At 51.6% G+C, this 17,888-nt stretch overlaps 1 long non-coding RNA gene across 2 annotated transcripts; it reads right to left on the bottom strand.

The window, feature by feature from the left end:
* Positions 1-6,670: 6,670 nt before the first annotated feature.
* Positions 6,671-15,852, bottom strand: LOC112130322 (uncharacterized). Of its 2 annotated transcripts, XR_008516986.2 has the most exons (3): positions 15,383-15,674; positions 14,111-14,935; positions 6,671-12,631 (listed from the first exon to the last, which is right to left on the bottom strand). It is a non-coding gene; the product is annotated as an uncharacterized LOC112130322 (long non-coding RNA). The 2 variants fall into 2 exon arrangements; XR_008516985.1 differs by having other exon boundaries at positions 6,671-14,935; positions 15,383-15,852.
* Positions 15,853-17,888: the final 2,036 nt, after the last annotated feature.

The following is a 17,888-nucleotide window of genomic DNA, read 5'->3' as shown; positions in this document are numbered from 1 at the left end:
GAATATTTTTTTCCCAACACTCCCATTGCTTCATTTTTAGACACCACGCTTAATTCATGTATAAATCTGAAATCACAGTGAACGAGAACGTGAGTTTTCCGAGTTCACGGAAATGGACCTGGGTTAGCAGCAGTGGCGAGGGGGCCTGGCCTTGCAGGAGTGAAGGCGAAGGTGACTGTGAACTCAGCTTCCTTCCTGCAGTGTCTGCTGCATTTTCCGGCACCGACAGTTGAAGAAGAGCAATAAACAACCAAATATCCTTAGAAAGGCATTTGACAACATTTAAACTCCATCAGGCAGCCTAGGGAACATTGTGAATAAAAAATTCATCTTGAGCTAAAGTTTCTGCCTTATTAAATTCATCTTTTTTGTAGTGGGTAGTTGTCCCTGCTACAGATAATTGTGACCCTGGATGGCAGGATCTGTGTTCACTGTGAACCAACTTTTCTTCTGAGGGCCCCAAAAACCCTGGGTGTGAATCGCCCAAGTGGTTGGGGTCACTCACCTGTGAGTCCTCCCACCAGGGGCCCGGTCCTTCCACCCACCTTCCCCTGGGCCTGTTTCCCTTGAGGTCTGAGCTGGGATACCCAGTGATGGGTCATCCCTGCTGTGAGATAAAGCCGAGGAGGGAGCCCCCACCATGCAGGGCCCTAGAGGCTGTGCGAGGCTTCAACCATCTGATCAAGGATGGATTCGACTCCCTGCTCAGGGCAGCAGCTCGTGGTTCATTCAGCCCCAGCGGCGTCTCGATGGGGTAACGTAAGGGACACAGAAAACCGAGGTTTGGGTCTGAAGGGATTAAACCCCCAACTGGTGTCCTTGTGTCTTCTCTTTCCTGACACCAGACACCAAGAAGAAACAGCCCTGAGCACACCTGTCAGTGAATTCCGAAGGGTGAGCTGGGGGCCAGGCGACCTTTGAAGGCTCCACATGGGTTTTGAGCTTTTGCTTTTTGTAGCAGCAAATCTGCTCTGGGCTGGGAATTGGTGTTTGCTAAATGCACAGGTGGTCTGGAGTGATGTTTTCCTTCTTTAGCAAAGTAACACATGCTCCTTACAGAGAGTTAGACATGCAAAGAGGCGGGCATGTTTTTTAAGGATAAGTTAAACATTCAACAGGTTCACGGGGCCTGAGTGAAAGGTGTCCCCGCAGGTCAGCCCCTCAGCCTCCCAGTTTCTTCTTGGAGAAGCCAGTGCAGGGCCCCGTGGTGGGGGCCGGTGGGTAGGAGGCTATCTCGACACCAGGAGGCGATTAGAGGGTCTCAGTCTGTTTTGATACCTGTACTCGGGAGTCGCTGTCTTGGACTGAACTCCTGGCAGCACCCAGTGAGAAAGGGACAAACCAGACTGTGACTCTGGCTGTTTTCTCCTCTGTGATTATGATTCCTTTGCTGTACCCCCTCTTTCTGGCCTGTCCACAGAGCACAGACCTGTCCTTGCTGGCTGACATTTCTCTGCTCTCTGAGGCCAGCTGTGCCCCCTGGGGGTGCTCAGAGAGTATCCCTGGATTGATTTCAGGGCCATCACTTCTCAAAGGAGATGCCATTCCCTGCAGAGCTCCATTCACCTGCTCTGAGCACACCTCGTCCTGCCCAAGGACGTGCTCTCTGGTTTGGCTGGAAAGAATGACCCCACCATGCCAACTCTGGGATTCAGGCAAATCAGAGCTGCTGGTCCCAGGCTGCATTGTCCAGCTGGCCCTGGTGTTTGTACTGAAACACAGCTGTGTCCCCACTGGTTGGTGCAGAGTTGCTGTCTCTATCCCTATGGAGACCCTGTGCTGGCACCCCAAGACACAGCAGCACAAGGAGCACAATTGCTGGCCCAGCAGGAACCTGGGGACCCTACACTCGAGCTACCGTCAGTGTCCACGATGACTGGCCAGCCGCCAAGTGAACAAGAACCGGGGAGGGGGCAGACGTGCTGTGGCCTCTCAGTGCTGGGTGTGTGAGTGGCCGGAGAGGGCGTCTGAGATGCCCCAGGTGTCTTCACACCCAGACCTGGGTCTGCCAGACCCTGATGGCCCCGAGAGTCCTCACCAGACCCCCGAAGGCCAACCCAACATGCTGGGAATGACCATCGGTGCCAAGCGGGCCCTGGGCAGCTGGGGAAGGGCCGTCACCTCAAATGTCCCACTACCTGGCTCCTCCTCTTTCCTCAGGGACCTGAATCTGCCCATTGGGCTCAGGTCCTCACACACAGCATGGTCCAGGAAAAACAGGACCACATTGCCAGGTGGTCTGTCCTTCCCCTCCCCACAATCTGTGCTCTAATTACAGAAATGACAGGCTCATGGCCAGAGATGCCAAGCAACAGAGAAAGAGAATAAAGTCGAAAATAGGAATAATTCCCCATCCTACAACTACACAGGGCTGTGTTTTAAATAAATAAGCTCCTTGATTGTGTCTGTATGGAGGCCTGAGGTCCTGTAACTGAGGCTGTTTTCTCTTTTTTTTTTTTTTTTTTGAGACAGAGTGTCACTTTGTCACCCAGGCTGGAGTGCAGTGGTGTGATATCGGCTCACTGCAACCTCTGCCTCCGGGGTTCAAGTGATTCTTGTGCCTCACACTCAGCTGATTTGTGCATTTTTAGAAGAGACGAGGGTTTCTCCATGTGGGCCAGGCTGGTCTTGAACTCCTGACCTCAGGTGATCTGCCCACCTCGGCCTCCCAAAGTGCTGGGATTACAGGAGTGAGCCACTGTGCCCAGTCTTGTCTGTTTTTTCTTAACAAGTGCACAATGTCAATGGGAGAAGCAGCCCTGGCCTGAGCCCCTAAGTCAAACATCTGGGTGCACCTGGGGACAGTCAACATGGACCCGGTTACTGTGGCCCTGATGGTAGATTGTGGTCCTGGTTGGCACAGGTGGGTCATCACGGTCTTACCTGTAGCTGGTTTATGGAAGGTCTGAGCTAGATACGAGCAGGAAATGGCTTCATTTTTCTCCAGCCGCTGCCTTCGAGCAGCTTCTGTGAGGCAGGGCTGGGTTAGGGTGAGTAAGTGGGGCCAAATCATGCAAATGCAGGGTTGGATTGTATCTTAGTTGAAAATTTGATAACTTTTCCCACTAGGGTTTTTTTTTTATTTTTTGCATTAAATTTGATTTTGTTTTAAACCTGCATTAAAATACTATTTCTTTTGATCAGTGAATTGTTTTTTTTGTTTGTTTGTTTGTTTTTGAGGTGGAGTCTTGCTCTGTCGTCCAGGCTGGAGTGCAGTGGTGCGATCTTGGCTCACTGGAGCCTCTGCTTCCCAGGTTCAAGCGATTCTCCTGCCTCAGCCTCTTGAGTAGCTGGGATTACAGGCGCACACCACCGTGCCCGGCTAATTTTTTGTATTTTTAATAGAGATGGGGTTTCAACATGTTAGCCAGGATGGTCTTGATCTCCTGACCTCATAATCTGCCTGCCTCAGCCTCCCAAAGTGCTGGGATTACAGGCGTGAGCCACCATGCCTGGCCTGATCAGTAATTTTTTTGGTGACCCCTTAAACTTTATGCCTCCCTTGCTGGACCCCGATAATCCAGAGATGAGCACCTCCCTCCCCTGCCTCGCCCTAGTCCCATTCTGCTGATAGGTCTCTGGTCTCTGCTTCTTGATGACAACTGGGGAAGTTTCCCTGGGATTTTGGTCACTTTGATTTATCATAACAGACTTGTTAATAATGAATGGAATATGGCAGGGCCTGGTGGCTCATGCCTGTAATCCCAGCACTTTGGGAGGCTGAGGTGGGCAGATTACTTGAGGTCAGGAGTTCGAGACCAGCCTGGTCAACATAGAGAAACCCCGTCTCTACTGAAAATAGAAAAATTACCTGGGCGTGGTGACATGCGCCTATAATCCCAGCTACTCAGGAGGCTGAGGCAGGAGAATCACTTGAACCTGGGAAGCGGAGGTTGCAGTGAGCTGAGATCACACCACTGCACTCCAGTCTAGGAGACAGAGCAAGACTCTGTCTCAAAACAAAAACAAAAACAAAAATGAATGGAATAACTCGTGTTTAGGTGTTACAAAATCCAGGCCAGACAAATCTAAACTTTTATCTCACACCCAGTTCCTAGATTAGTCCTTTCTCCAGCTCAAGTTCAGCCTAAGCCTCGAGGGTCCTTAGTTGCGGGGGGAACCACCTGCTCTTTTCCCCACCTTTGTTCTTGTTTTTTCTCTGCTAGCTCCTGTGGGGTTGGGTGCATTCAGAGGTAGGGACAGGTAAAGGTCTTTGGCTTTTTGGTTCTGTTGATGGGTGAGTTCCAAATACTAGCTTTCTCTTGTAGGATATTTCATTTATTTATTTGTTAAAAATATTTATTTAGAACACACCATTCATGTGCAGGAGACTGTTCCAGCCACTGGGGATAGGGTGATAAATGAGATAAACAAAAGTACCTGCCCACATTAAGCTCCTATTCTAGGGAAGAGAAAAAATAAAGAAAATACACATGTACTTAGCACATTAGAACGTTCCAGGTACTGTAAAGAAAAATAAAGCAGGCTGGACTCAGTGACTCATGTCTGTAATCTCTGCCCTTTGGGAGGTCGAGGTGGTCAGATTGCTTGAGCTCAGGAGCTCGAGACCAGCCTGGGCAACACGGCAAAATCCTGTGTCTACAAAAAAAAAAAAAAAAAAAAAAAAAAAAAATTTAGCTGGGTGTGATGGCATGCGCCTGTGGTCTCAGCCATTGGGGAGGCTGAGGTGGGAGGACTGCTTGAGCCTGGGAGGTGGAGGTTGGAGTAAGCCAAGATCACAACATTGCACTCCAGCCTGGGTGACAGAGTCAGACCCTGTCTCAAGAAAAAAAAAAAAAAAGGAAAAAAAAGCAGAGATGGGGCAAGCGGGGGAGGGAGGGGCTTGGGGATGGGAGCCTCCCTGAGCTCCCACAGTTCTTCCTGCCCCTCTCCTGTCTCACTGGGCACGGGCCAGCTGGGGCTTGTGGTTGTTTTGCGCCAACCTAATATCTTGTTCTTGCCAACAGCTGGAGGCCAATTGAGGCTTCTCTGTCTTCCACAAGGAGCAGCATTGGCCTAAACCTGCAGGCACCATTGCAAAGGGGAGTCAGCTCAGGTAGACCCGCTGGTGAAGCATGATTCCATTGTGGGGACACAGAGGCTGACATATCTTGCTGTAGGTGATTTAATGTTGGGCCTCAATATTTCACTCCCCCTGTAAGAGTATGACACATCCACATCCTTACCAGGGCCTGAGGGAGGGTGGATAGACATATCCATCCCATAGGTATTGCTCGTGGCTAGGTGACTTGCTTATGCCAACGAGATTTTCATAGACACGGCACAGGCAGAAGCCTGGAATGTGTCGGCACTGCCAGGCCTGCCCTCTAATGCTCTTGATTTTTCCCATGAGATGAGCGTGCCCCAGGGAACTTCGGCTCCGGCTGCAGGATGAGAGGCATGTGGAGCGCACAGGGCTCCAACCCTCAGCCTGAGTCAAGCCCAGACTAGATCAGCCTAAGCCCAGCCAAGCCATGGGTGCAGGAGTGAAAAGCAAATGCTAACTGTCCATGACATTGACTTTCAAAGGGGTGTGTCATGTTATGTGGCTCATCCCAGCAACAATGAAGATATTTCTCTATCAGTCAGTTGGTAAATAATTATTGACAATGTGCAAGGAAGGTGGAGTGATTGGAGTAGATTTGGTCCCTATTCTCATGGAGCTTACTTTCTAGAGGGGAAGACAGATGATGGGTGAATAAACATCAATTATTCTATTAGGTTGGTGCAGCAGTAATCCCGGTTTTTGCCATTAAAGGTAATGGCAATCAAAAGCAGGAAGGAGCTGGCGCTGCAATTCTTTAAAAGTAATGGCAAAAACTGCGATAACTTTTGCACCAACCTAATAGAATAATTACGAGTGTGCAAAACGCTGTAATGGGAAACTTCAAAGTGCCAGGATAGCATCTAGCTTCCTGGAGTCAGGAGATGGGGGTTTTCAACCTAAGCAAGGTTAAGCCCAAGTGGTGGGGCAGGTGGGGGGCGATATTTCAGCGGAGACTCCAAGGATGAATGGAAATTAGAAAAGTGAACGCAGATGGTGAGGCGGGAAGTGTTTCAGGCACAGAGAACAGCATGTGCAAAGGCCTATGGGGGGAGGACATTGTGTGTTCATGGACCTGAGGGGCGGCCAGCAGGCTGGAGCTGAGCGGGTTGAGAGGAGGATGGGGAGCCGGGGAAAGGCACTCCACGCAGAGGGCACAGCAGGGGCAAAGGCCCGGAGTCAGGCCTGAGCCTGTGTGGTTTGAGGAAGCAACAGAGGCCTGTCTGGGAGGAAAGTAACAGCAGAGGGGAGACCATAAGGTCAGGGCAGAAGGCAGGGCCGTGCTGGGCACTGTGAGCCGTGGATGGAAACTGGCATTTATGCTCGGGTGAGGGGAACGTGTTAGAACATTTTAAGGAGGGCAGGAACATTTGGGGATAATGTGAACTCTAGGAATCTCAACCAAGTAAATTCATAGTTTGAATGTTCACAAGACTTCTGCACAGGCAAAGTGAAAGATCGTTTCTAGAGCTGTGAGATAAGACCATAGTAAAAAAAGAATTACTAAGTTTTTAAAGGTCATTTCAAATGGTGGATTTCCATCTTACAATTCAATGCAAGTAGGTTGCAAGCTTGATGGAAAGTAGAAAAGTTTCCTGACTTGCGTGAACAGAAAAGAAACATCAATTTGAAAGGAAAACATTTATTTATTTACTTCCTCTACAGTTTTCCTGACTGCTACATTTCATAAGAAGGGATTGTTTGTGAGGGACAAGGAGCTGGAGGCCTGGGGAGGAGCTGGTGTTTTTGTTCAAGTTTGAGGGTCCTGGAGCTGGAGCCCAGGGGAGGAGCGGCTGCTGCCACTGATGTCTTAGGGTCGTGGAGCTGAAGATCCCAGAGGAGCCGGTGCTGCTCTTCTAGCTTGAGTTTCGTGGAGCTGGAGATCCAGGGAGAAGATGGTGCTGCTGTTCTAATTTAAGGATCGTGAAACAGAAGACCCAGAAAGGAGCTGGTGCTGCCGCTGCTCAGATCTGAGGGTGCTGGAGCTGGAGCCTGGGGGTGGAGCCAGTGCTGCCTTTGAAGTCTGAAAGTCATTGAGCTGGAAGTCCAGGAAGCAGCTGTTCTAGTTTGAGGGTCGTGGAGCTGCAGACCCAGGCAGGAGCAACGTTGCTGTACTTCGAGGGTCAGACAGCTGGCGACCCAGGGAGGAGACATCTTGTTCTAGTTTCAGGGTCGTGGAGCTGCTGACCCAGGCAGGAGCATTGTTGTTTTAGTTCGAGGGTCAGGAAGCTGGCGACCCAGGGAGAAGCAGTCTTGTTCTAGTCTGAGGGTCGTGGAGCTGCTGACCCAGGGAGGAGCAATGTTGTTATTTGAGGGGCTGGAAGCTGCACACCTAGGGAGGAGACGTCTTGTTTTAGCTTGAGGGTCGTGGAGCTGCCGACCCAGGGAGGAGCAATGCTGTCATAGTTAGAGGGTGCGGAAGCTGACGACACACGGAGGAGAGAATTTGATCTGGTTTGAGGGTCGTGGAACTCCCGACCCAGGGAGGAGCAATGTTGTTTTAGTTCAAGGGTGCGGAAGCTGCCAACACAGGGAGGAGAGATCTTGATCTGGTTTGAGTGTCGTGGAGCTGCCGACCGAGGGAGGAGCATTGTTGTTTTAGTTCGAGGGTCCGGAAGCTGGCGACACAGGGAGGAGAGATCTTGTTCTAGTCTGAGGGTCGTGGAGCTGCAGACCCATGGAGGAGCAATGTTGTCATAGTTCGAGGGTCTGGAAGCTGGTGACACAGGGAGGAGAGATCCTGTTCTTGTCTGAGGGTCGTGGAGCTGCCGACCCAGGGAGGAGCAATGTTGTTTTAGTTCGAGGGTCAGGAAGCTGGTGACACAGGGAGGAGAGATCCTGTTCTTGTCTGAGGGTCGTGGAGCTGCCGACCCAGGGAGGAGCAATGTTGTTTTAGTTCGAGGGTCAGGAAGCTGGCGACACAGGGAGGAGAGATCTTGTTCTTGTCTGAGGGTCGTGGAGCTGCAGATCCAGGGAGGAGCAATGTTGTTATTTGAGGGACTGGAAGCTGCAGACCCAGGGAGGAGCAATGTTGTTCTAGTCTGAGGGTCGTGGAGCTGCCAACCCAGGGAGGAGCAATGTTGTCATAGTTCGAGGATCGGGAAGCTGGCGACACAGGGAGGAGTGGTCTTGTTCTAGTCTGAGGGTCGCGGAGCTGCAGACCCACGGAGGAGCAATGTTGTCATATATCGAGGGTCTGGAAGCTGGCGACACAGGGAGGAGATATCTTGTTCTAGTCTGAGGGTCGTGGAGATGCACAACCAGGGAGGAGCAATGTTGTTTTAGTTCGAGGGTCAGGAAGCTGGCGACAGAGGGAGGAGAGATCCTGTTCTTGTCTGAGGGTCATGGAGCTGCAGATCCAGGGAGGAGCAGTGTTGTTATTTGAGGGACTGGAAGCTGCAGACCTGGGGAGGAGAGGTCTTGTTTTAGTTTGAGGGTCGTGGAGCTGCCGACCCAGGGAGGAGCAATGTTGTCATAGTTCGAGGGTCGGGAAGCTGGCGACACAGGGAGGACAGGACTTGTTCTAGTCTGAGGGTCGCGGAGCTGCAGACCCACGGAGGAGCAATGTTGTCCATAGTTTGAGCGTCCGGAAGCTGGCGACACAGGGAGGAGAGGTCTTGTTCTAGTCTGTGGTTTGTGGAGATGCACAACCAGGGAGGAGCAATGTTGTTTTAGTTCGAGGGTCAGGAAGCTGGCGACACAGAGAGGAGAGATCCTGTTCTTGTCCGAGGGTCGTGGAGCTGCTGACCCAGGGAGGAGCAACGTTCTTTTAGTTCGAGGATCAGGAAGCTGGCGACACAGGGAGGAGAGATCTTGCTCTAGTCTGAGGGTCGTGGAGCTGCAGATCTAGGGAGGAGCAGTGTTGTTATTTGAGGGACTGGAAGCTGCAGACCTAGGGAGGAGAGGTCTTGTTTTAGTTTGAGGGTCGTGGAGCTGCCGACCCAGGGAGGAGCAATGTTTTCATAGTTCGAGTGTCGGGAAGCTGGCGACACAGGGAGGACAGGTCTTGTTCTAGTCTGAGGGTCGTGGAGCTGCAGATCCAGGGAGGAGCAATGTTGTTATTTGAGGGGCTGGAAGCTGCAGACCTAGGGAGGAGACGTCTTGTTTTAGCTTGAGGGTCGTGGAGCTGCCGACCCAGGGAGGAGCAATGCTGTCATAGTTCGAGGGTGCGGAAGCTGACGACACAGAGAGGAGAGATCTTGATCTGGTTTGAGGGTTGTGGAGCTCCCGACCCAGGGAGGAGCAATGTTGTTTTAGTTTGAGGGTCCGGAAGCTGGCGACACAGGGAGGAGAGATCTTGCTCTAGTCTGAGGGTCGTGGAGCTGCAGACCCACGGAGGAGCAATGTTGTCATAGTTCGAGGGTCGGGAAGCTGGCGACCCAGGGAGGAGAGATCTTGTTCTAGTCTGAGGGTCCTGGAGATGCACAACCAGGGAGGAGCAATGTTGTTTTAGTTCGAGGGTCAGGAAGCTGGCGACACAGGCAGGAGAGATCTTGTTCTAGTCTGAGGGTCGTGGAGCTGCAGATCCAGGGAGGAGCAATGTTGTTATTTCAGGGACTGGAAGCTGCAGACCTAGGGAGGAGAGGTCTTGTTTTAGATTGAGGGTCATGGAGCTGCTGACCCAGGGAGGAGCACTGTTGTTATTTGAGGGGCTGGAAGCTGCAGACCTAGGGAGGAGAGGTCTTGTTTTAGTTTGAGGGTCTTGGAGCTGCGGACCCAGGGAGGAGCAATGTTTTCAATAGTTCGAGGGTCAGGAAGCTGGCGACACAGGGAGGAGAGGTCTTGTTCTAGTCTGAGGGTCGTGGAGCTGCAGACCCATGGAGGAGCAATGTTTTCATAGTTGCAGGGTCTGGAAGCTGGCGACACAGAGAGGAGAGTTCTTGTTGTAGTCTGAGGTTCGTGGAGCTGCAGACCCACGGAGGAGCAATGTTGTCATAGTTCGAGGGTCTGGAAGCTGGCGACACTGGGAGGAGAGATCTTGTTCTAGTCTGAGGGTCGTGGAGCTGCAGATCCAGGGAGGAGCAATGTTGTTATTTCAGGGACTGGAAGCTGCAGACCTAGGGAGGAGAGGTCTTGTTTTAGTTTGAGGGTCGTGGAGCTGCCGACTCAGGGAGGAGCAATGCTGACATAGTTCGAGGGTCGGGAAGCTGACGACACACGGAGGAGTGATCTTGATCTGGTTTGAGGGTCGTGGAGCTCCTGACCCAGGGAGGAGCAATGTTATTTTAGTTCGAGGGTCCGGAAGCTGCCAACACAGGGAGGAGAGATCTTGATCTGGTTTGAGGCTCGTGGAGCTGCCGACCGAGGGAGGAACAATGTTGTTTTAGTTCGAGGGTCTGGAAGCTGGCGACACAGGGAGGAGAAGTCTTGTTCTAGTCTGAGGGTTGTGGAGCTGCAGACCCACGGAGGAGCAATGTTTTCATAGTTGCAGGGTCTGGAAGCTGGCGACACAGGGAGGAGAGTTCTTGTTCTAGTCTGAGGGTCGTGGAGCTGCAGATCCAGGGAGGAGCAATGTTGTTATTTGAGGGACTGGAAGCTGCAGACCTAGGGAGGAGAGGTCTTGTTTTAGTTTGAGGGTCGTGGAGCTGCCAACCCAGGGAGGAGCAATGTTGTCATAGTTCGAGGATCGGGAAGCTGGCGACACAGGGAGGAGTGGTCTTGTTCTAGTCTGAGGGTCGCGGAGCTGCAGACCCACGGAGGAGCAATGTTGTCATATATCGAGGGTCTGGAAGCTGGCGACACAGGGAGGAGATATCTTGTTCTAGTCTGAGGGTTGTGGAGATGCACAACCAGGCAGGAGCAATGTTGTTTTAGTTCGAGGGTCAGGAAGCTGGCGACACAGGGAGGAGAGATCCTGTTCTAGTCTGAGGGTCGTGGAGCTGCAGATCCAGGGAGGAGCAATGTTGTTATTTTAGGAACTGGAAGCTGCAGACCTAGGGAGGAGAGGTCTTGTTTTAGTTTGAGGGTCGTGGAGCTGCCGACCCAGGGAGGAGCAATGTTGTCATAGTTCGAGGGTGTGGAAGCTCACGACACACGGAGGAGAGATCTTGATCTGGTTTGAGGGTCGTGGAGCTCCCGACCCAGGGAGGAGCAATGTTGTTTTAGTTCGAGGGTCCGGAAGCTGCCAACACAGGGAGGAGAGATCTTGATCTGGTTTGAGGTTCGTGGAGCTGCCGAACGAGGGAGGAGCAATGTTGTTTTTGTTCAAGGGTCCGGAAACTGGCGACACAGGGAGGAGAGATCTTGTTCTAGTCTTAGGGTCGTGGAGCTGCAGACCCACGGAGGAGCAATGTTGTCATAGTTCGAGGGTCGGGAAGCTGGCGACACAGGGTAGAGAGATCTTGTTCTAGTCTGAGGGTTGTGGAGATGCACAACCAGGGAGGAGCAATGTTGTTTTAGTTCGAGGGTCAGGAAGCTGGGGACAGAGGGAGGAGAGATCCTGTTCTTGTCTGAGGGTCCTGGAGCTGCAGATCCAGGGAGGAGCAGTGTTGTTATTTGAGGGACTGGAAGCTGCAGACCTAGGGAGGAGAGGTCTTGTTTTAGTTTGAGGGTCGTGGAGCTGCCGACCCAGGGAGGAGCAATGATGTCATAGTTCGAGGGTCAGGAAGCTGGTGACACAGGGAGGAGAGATCTTGTTCTAGTCTGAGGGTCATGGAGCTGCAGATGCAGGGAGGAGCAATGTTGTTATTTGAGGGACTGGAAGCTGCAGACCTAGGGAGGAGAGGTCTGGTTTTAGTTTGAGGGTCTTGGAGCTGCGGACCCAGGGAGGAGCAACGTTTTCATAGTTCGAGGGTCAGGAAGCTGGTGACACAGGGAAGAGAGGTCTTGCTCTAGTCTGAGGTTCATGGAGCTGCAGACCCAGGGAGGAGCAATGTTGTCATAGTTGCAGGGTCAGGAAGCTGGCGACACTGGGAGGAGAGGTCTTGTTCTAGTCTGAGGGTCGTGGAGCCGCAGACCCACGGAGGAGCAATGTTTTCATAGTTCGAGGGTCTGGAAGCTGGCGACACAGGGAGGAGAGATCTTGTTCTTGTCTGAGGGTCATGGAGCTGCAGATCCAGGGAGGAGCAATGTTGTTATTTGAGGGGCTGGAAGCTGCAGACCTAGGGAGGAGACGTCTTGTTTTAGCTTGAGGGTCGTGGAGCTGCCGACCCTGGGAGGAGCAATGCTGTCATAGTTCGAGGTTGCGGAAGCTGACGACACAGGGAGGAGAGATCTTGATCTGCTGTGAGGGTCGTGGAGCTGCCGACCGAGGGAGGAGCAATGTTGTTTTAGCTCGAGGGTCTGGAACCTGGCAACACAGGGAGGAGAGATCTTGTTCTATTCTGAGGGTCGTGGAGCTGCAGACCCACGGAGGAGCAATGTTGTCATAGTTCGAGGGTCTGGAAGCTGGCGACCCAGGGAGGAGAGATCTTGTTCTAGTCTGAGGGTTGTGGAGATGCACAACCTGGGAGCAGCAATGTTGTTTTAGTTCGAGGGTCAGGAAGCTGGCGACACAGGGAGGAGAGATCTTGTTCTAGTCTGAGGGTCATGGAGCTGCAGATCCAGGGAGGAGCAATGTTGTTATTTGAGGGACTGGAAGCTGCAGACCTAGGGAGGAGAGGTCTTGTTTTAGTTTGAGGGTCGTGGAGCTGCCGTCCCAGAGAGGAGCAATGTTGTTTTAGTTTGAGGGTCCGGAAGCTGACGACACAGTGAGGAGAGGTCTTGTTCTAGTCTGAGGGTCATGGAGCTGCAGACCCAGGGAGGAGCAATATTTTCATAATTGCAGGTTCCGGAAGCTGGCGACACAGGAAGGAGAGGTCTTGTTCTAATCTGAGGGTGGTGGAGCTGGAGATCCTTGAATGAGCTGGTGCTGCAGTTTAAATCTGTGGTTCCTGGAGCTGGAACCCTAGGCAGTAGCTGGTGTTGTTGTTGTTTATATATGAGGGTCATGGGGCTTGACCTACAGGGAGGAGATGCTGCTGGTGTTCAAGTCTGAGGGTCGTGTAGCTGGAGAGTGGGGAGGAGGTAGTCTTGGTGTCTAGTGTGAGGGTGGTAGAGCTGTAGACCTGGGGAGGAGCTGGTGCTGCTGTGTAGTTTGAGGGTCATGGAACTGGAGACCTTGGGAGGAGCCAGTGCTACTGAGGGTCATGGATCTGGAGCTTTGGGGAACAGCCCATGCTGCTGTTTAACTGTGGGGAGGATCTGCTGTGTTAGTTGAAGTTTGAGGGTTTGGGAGCTGGAGACTAAGGGAGGAGCCAGTGATGCCATTCTATTCTGAGGGTCGTGGATCTGGAGACCTGGGGAGAGGCTGGTACTGCTGTTGTAGTTTGAGGCTCAAGGAACTGGAGATGGGGAGGAGCTGGTGCTGCTGCTGTTCATGTCTGAGGGTTGTAGAGCTGGAGACCCAGGGAGAAGCCCATACTATAGCTTTTTAAGTCTGAGGGTCATGGAGCCTGAGACCTGGGGAGGGGCCAGTGCTGCTGTTTAAATGGCTCCTCCCGGGGTCTCCAGCTCCATGACCTTCAAACTGGGACAGCAGCAGCAGCTCCTCCCCGGGTCTTCCAGCTCCGTGACCCTCACACTAGAACAGCAGCACCGGCTCCACCCTGGGTCTCCAGATCCACAACCCTCAAACTGGAACAGCAGCACTGATTCCTCCCTGGGTCTCCAGCTCTACAACCCTCAGACTTGAGGAGCTGGAGACTCGGGGAGGAGCCAGGGCTGCTTTTCTACTTTGAGGGTTGTGGATCTGGAGACCTGGGGAGAGGCCGGTACTGCTGTTGTAGTTTGAGGTTCGTGGAACTGGAGACAGGGGGAGGAGACGGTGCTGCTGCTGTTCATGTCTGAGGGTTGTAGAGCTGGAGACCCAGGGAGAAGCCAGTACTATGGCTTTTTAAGTCTGAGGGTCGTGGAGCCTGAGACCTGGGGAGGGGCCAGTGGTGCTGTTCAAATGGCTCCTCCCCGGGTCTCTAGCTCCATGACCTTCAAACTAGCACAGCAGCACTGGCTTGGAGCCAGAAACTTTCTGAGGAGCTGGTGCTGCCTTTCAAGTCTGAGAGTTGTTGAGCTGGAGACCCAGGGAGGAACCTGTGTTGCTGTTCATGTCTGAGGATTGTGGAGCTGGAGACCCAGAGAGGAGCCGGTGCTGCTGATCTAGTTTGAAGGCCGTGGAGCTGGAGATCCAAGGAAGAGCTGGTGCTGCCGTTTCAATCTGTGGGTCTTGGAGTTGGAGCCCTGGGGGAACCCAGTTGTTTCATTCAAGTCTTAGGGTCGTGGAGCTGGAAACCCAGGGAGGCGGCGGTGTTGCTGTTCTACTTTAAGGATCGTGAAGCTGGAGACCTGGACAGGAGCTGGTGCTACCGCTGTTCAAATCTGAGGGTCGTGGAGCTGGAGCCTTGGGGAGGTGCCGGTGCTGCCTCTCAAGTCTGAGGGTTGTTGAGCTGGAGATTCAAGGAGGAGCCAGTGTTGCTGTTGTTGTTGGAGGATTGTGGAGCTGGAAGCCGAAGAGGAGCTGGTGTTGCAGTTCAAGTTTGACGGTCGTGTAGCTGGAGACTTAGGGAGGTGCTGGTGCTACCACCGTGTAAGTTGAGGGTCGTGGAGCTGGTGGCCCCGGGGAAGAGCCAGTGCTATAGTTGAAGTTTGAGGGAACTGGAGACCCAGGGAGTAGCCGGTGTTGCTGTTCTAGCTTGAGGGTTATGGAGCTGGAGGCTTGGTGGGGGCTGGTGCTGCCTCCCAAGTCTGAGAGTCGTTGAGCTGGAGATCCACAGGGGAGCTGGTTCTGCTGTTGTAGTTTGAGGATTGTGGAGCTGGAGACCGGGAGCAGAGCTGGTGTTGGAGTTGGAGTTTGAGGGTCAGGGAGCTGGAGATCTCGGCAGGAGCCAGTGCTACTGTTTAAGTCTGAGGGTCGTGGAGCTAAACATGGAACCAAAGTTGGGGAAGTAGAGAGAGAGAGTTACAGGATGACCCTGGAAATGGTAGATGTAGCTGTACCCCAAGCAAGCTAAGCTTGGGAACTTCTCAGTGCTAGTGATGAGTGCATTCTTTTTCCTCTTACACAGTTTGGATTTGTTTTCTGCCTCACAAGAGAGAAAGATCCTGATTAATACCCTTAGGAATTGAAAAGCTTAAAAAAACTAAATGTTGTTGGTAATAAAAATAATAGGTATTAAACCATGATTATCCTGGCTGACAGAGACAAAATCACACACACACAATATATATCTTTCAATCAGTTAGTAAAATAAAACATAAATTGAAAAATAGACCCAAGCAAACTATTAAAAAGTTGTTTCATGGAGAAGCGATGGAGGACAGAGATTAATCTGAGAGTTGCTATTAATGGAAAAACTTCAAACTTACCATTTTTCCCGTGAGGTTTTGGTGTAGAATGATGTGTGAGTTCTGGCAGCTGAGTCACTTCACACAGCCTGGTGATGCAGTAGGTGTCACAGAAGGACCCTCTCCCAGTTGGTCCTGCCTCTCTGCTACGATGAGTGTGGCCTCTGATCCCCAACAGCTGACTGTGTCTTGAGACCACGCCCATGAGCACAAGGGTTTCCACGGTGAAGGTTCCTGGATGGAACACCGTGGATGTTCCTAATGTTCCTTCCTGATGTTCATCTGCCATCTTGCTATTTAATGCAATGTCTTCTAAATATTGAATAGAAAAAAGTATTTGTACAATATGGGCAAGGTATAAAGAATATCCACACACCGGACGCACAGACAGGGAGGGGCACCCACAGCAAACTCCTTTCGCCTGGGAGCAGGTGTGGTCCTTGAGTCCTATGTCGCCTGTTTCTTCCTCCGCCTTGGCCTACAGGCCGGATGTGATCTGACCTCTGCCTGCTTCTCCGACTCCATCTCCCCCCTCCCGCTCCTGTTCTTTCTAACAATTAAGTTACAGCCTCAGTGAATGTGAGAAGGACCCTGAATCATGGTGGCTTTACTAAGACAGAGGTTCATTCCTTTCACATGAAAGTTCAAGCCAGTTGGGTGATTCTTCTCTGTGCATTTTTCAGGGTCTTAGGCTACTTCTATCTTGCTGCTCTGACTTCCTTAGAGTGTAGCTTCCCCCACAGTGTCCATCCTATCTACTGCCAGCCAGCAGAGAGGGGAGAAGAGAACAACAGGACACTAATCTTCCTTCCTCTAAAGGCAGTTGCTGTGCACTGGCCTCATGTGCATTGATCACTGCCTGGTCACGTGGCCACTGCTTGCTGCAAGAGATGCTGGGACGTTTTCATCCTGGATGCCAGTGCCCACCTGGGTGACTCCTGAGATCAAGGGGAGAGAGGACATGAAAGAGAGCCACTGGCTCTTCCCATCGTCATGCATGTTGCTCCAGTCTAGGGTGACCCACTGCCTCAGCTTGCTCAGGACTGACGGGGGTCATGGGGCATAGACCTTTCAGTTTTATAACAGGGGCAGTTCCAGGCAAATCATCCCAGCTTGGCTGAGACTCAGAAGTTTCCTGGGACATGGGATTTCTAGTGTTAAAACTGGGAAAGTTCTGGGCAAACCTGGACAAGTTGGTGCCTGCCATGGGGCCTTTGCATCTACTGTTACCCCTGTCCAAGATTCCCTTTCTGCAGCTCTGTGCCGTGCTCACTCCTCTTCTGTTGAGGAAAGGCTGCTCTCTGGGTGTCCCCGGGTGCCTGGTCTGCTGTACTCAGCACTACATGCTCTGTGAAAATCCCTCCATGCTCTTCATAGAATGAGATCTGTTCTTTCCACCCTTCCCTGCCCACTTCAGTTTCAAAGTCTCTGAGGATTATTAATTTTTATTCTCTTCAGCGCTGAAAGATACATCTCTTTCCCTAAGGCTGTGGCTGGGTTCACGCATAGTTAGATAAATCTGATATTAATAATAACCTGAATGAAGAACATGTATTAAGTCCCAAGATTATGATGTAGGAAGCAGGGATTCTGAAGAGATGTGTAAGCCTAATAAAGGCCAAAGGGTGTGGGATTAAAAGGCAATGTGGGGTGGAGAAACATCTCAAAAAATAGAACCCCACCTCTTGGGTGAGTTCATTGTTACAAGCTTTCTACAGGGCAATTTGGCAACTGGCCAATGAAAGTGCATTACTTTTGGGCTCGAATTTCATTTATAGGCATTTGTGCCTAGGTAACAGTCAGAAAAATATGCAAAGATGAATATAAAGGATTTTTATAAGAAGAAAGAAGTAGGAAGCATAAATGCCCGCTGGTGGTCCCGCACCCTGGCACCAGTGCTCCCCTCTCCTAGTGGGTGGGCACATGTTACATTTTCCCAGGCTTCCTTGCAGTGAGTTGTGGCCATGTGACCAGGTTCTGGCCAATGGGAGGTAATAAAAGTGTTGGGTGGTATTTTTGGAAACCCCCTTCTGTAACTTCTGTCTTGATATGGTTTGGATGTTGGTCCCCTCCAAATCTCATGTTGAAATGTGATCCCTGATGTTGGAGGTGGGGCCTGGTAGGAGGTGTTTTGGTGATGTGGGCAGATCCCTCTCACAATGGCTTGGTACCGTCCCAATGGCAATGACAGTTCTTGCTCTGAGTTTATGGGAGATCTGGTTGTTTAAAGGGTCTGGCACATCCTCCTCCCTCTCTTGCTCTTTCTCTCGCCATGTGATGTACCTGCTTCCCTTTCACCTTCCGCCATGATTGGAAACTTCCTGAGGCCTCCGCAGGAGCAGATGCTGGTGCCATACCTGTACAGCCTGCAGAACTGTAAGCCACTTAAACCTCTCTTCTATAAATAACCAGCCTCAGGTATTCCTTTATAGCAACGCAGATGGACTAACACATGTCTTTAGTGTCATTTCTTAGTTGTTCCATCCTTTGACCTGCTTCCTAGAATAAGCACATGATGGTTGGAGCT

Source organism: Pongo abelii, chromosome 21 (assembly GCF_028885655.2).
Source record: "Pongo abelii isolate AG06213 chromosome 21, NHGRI_mPonAbe1-v2.0_pri, whole genome shotgun sequence".
In the NCBI taxonomy this organism is placed as follows: Eukaryota; Metazoa; Chordata; class Mammalia; order Primates; family Hominidae; genus Pongo; species Pongo abelii.
Note: the sequence above shows the minus strand (reverse complement) of the source record. Positions and strands in the feature narration are given on the sequence as shown.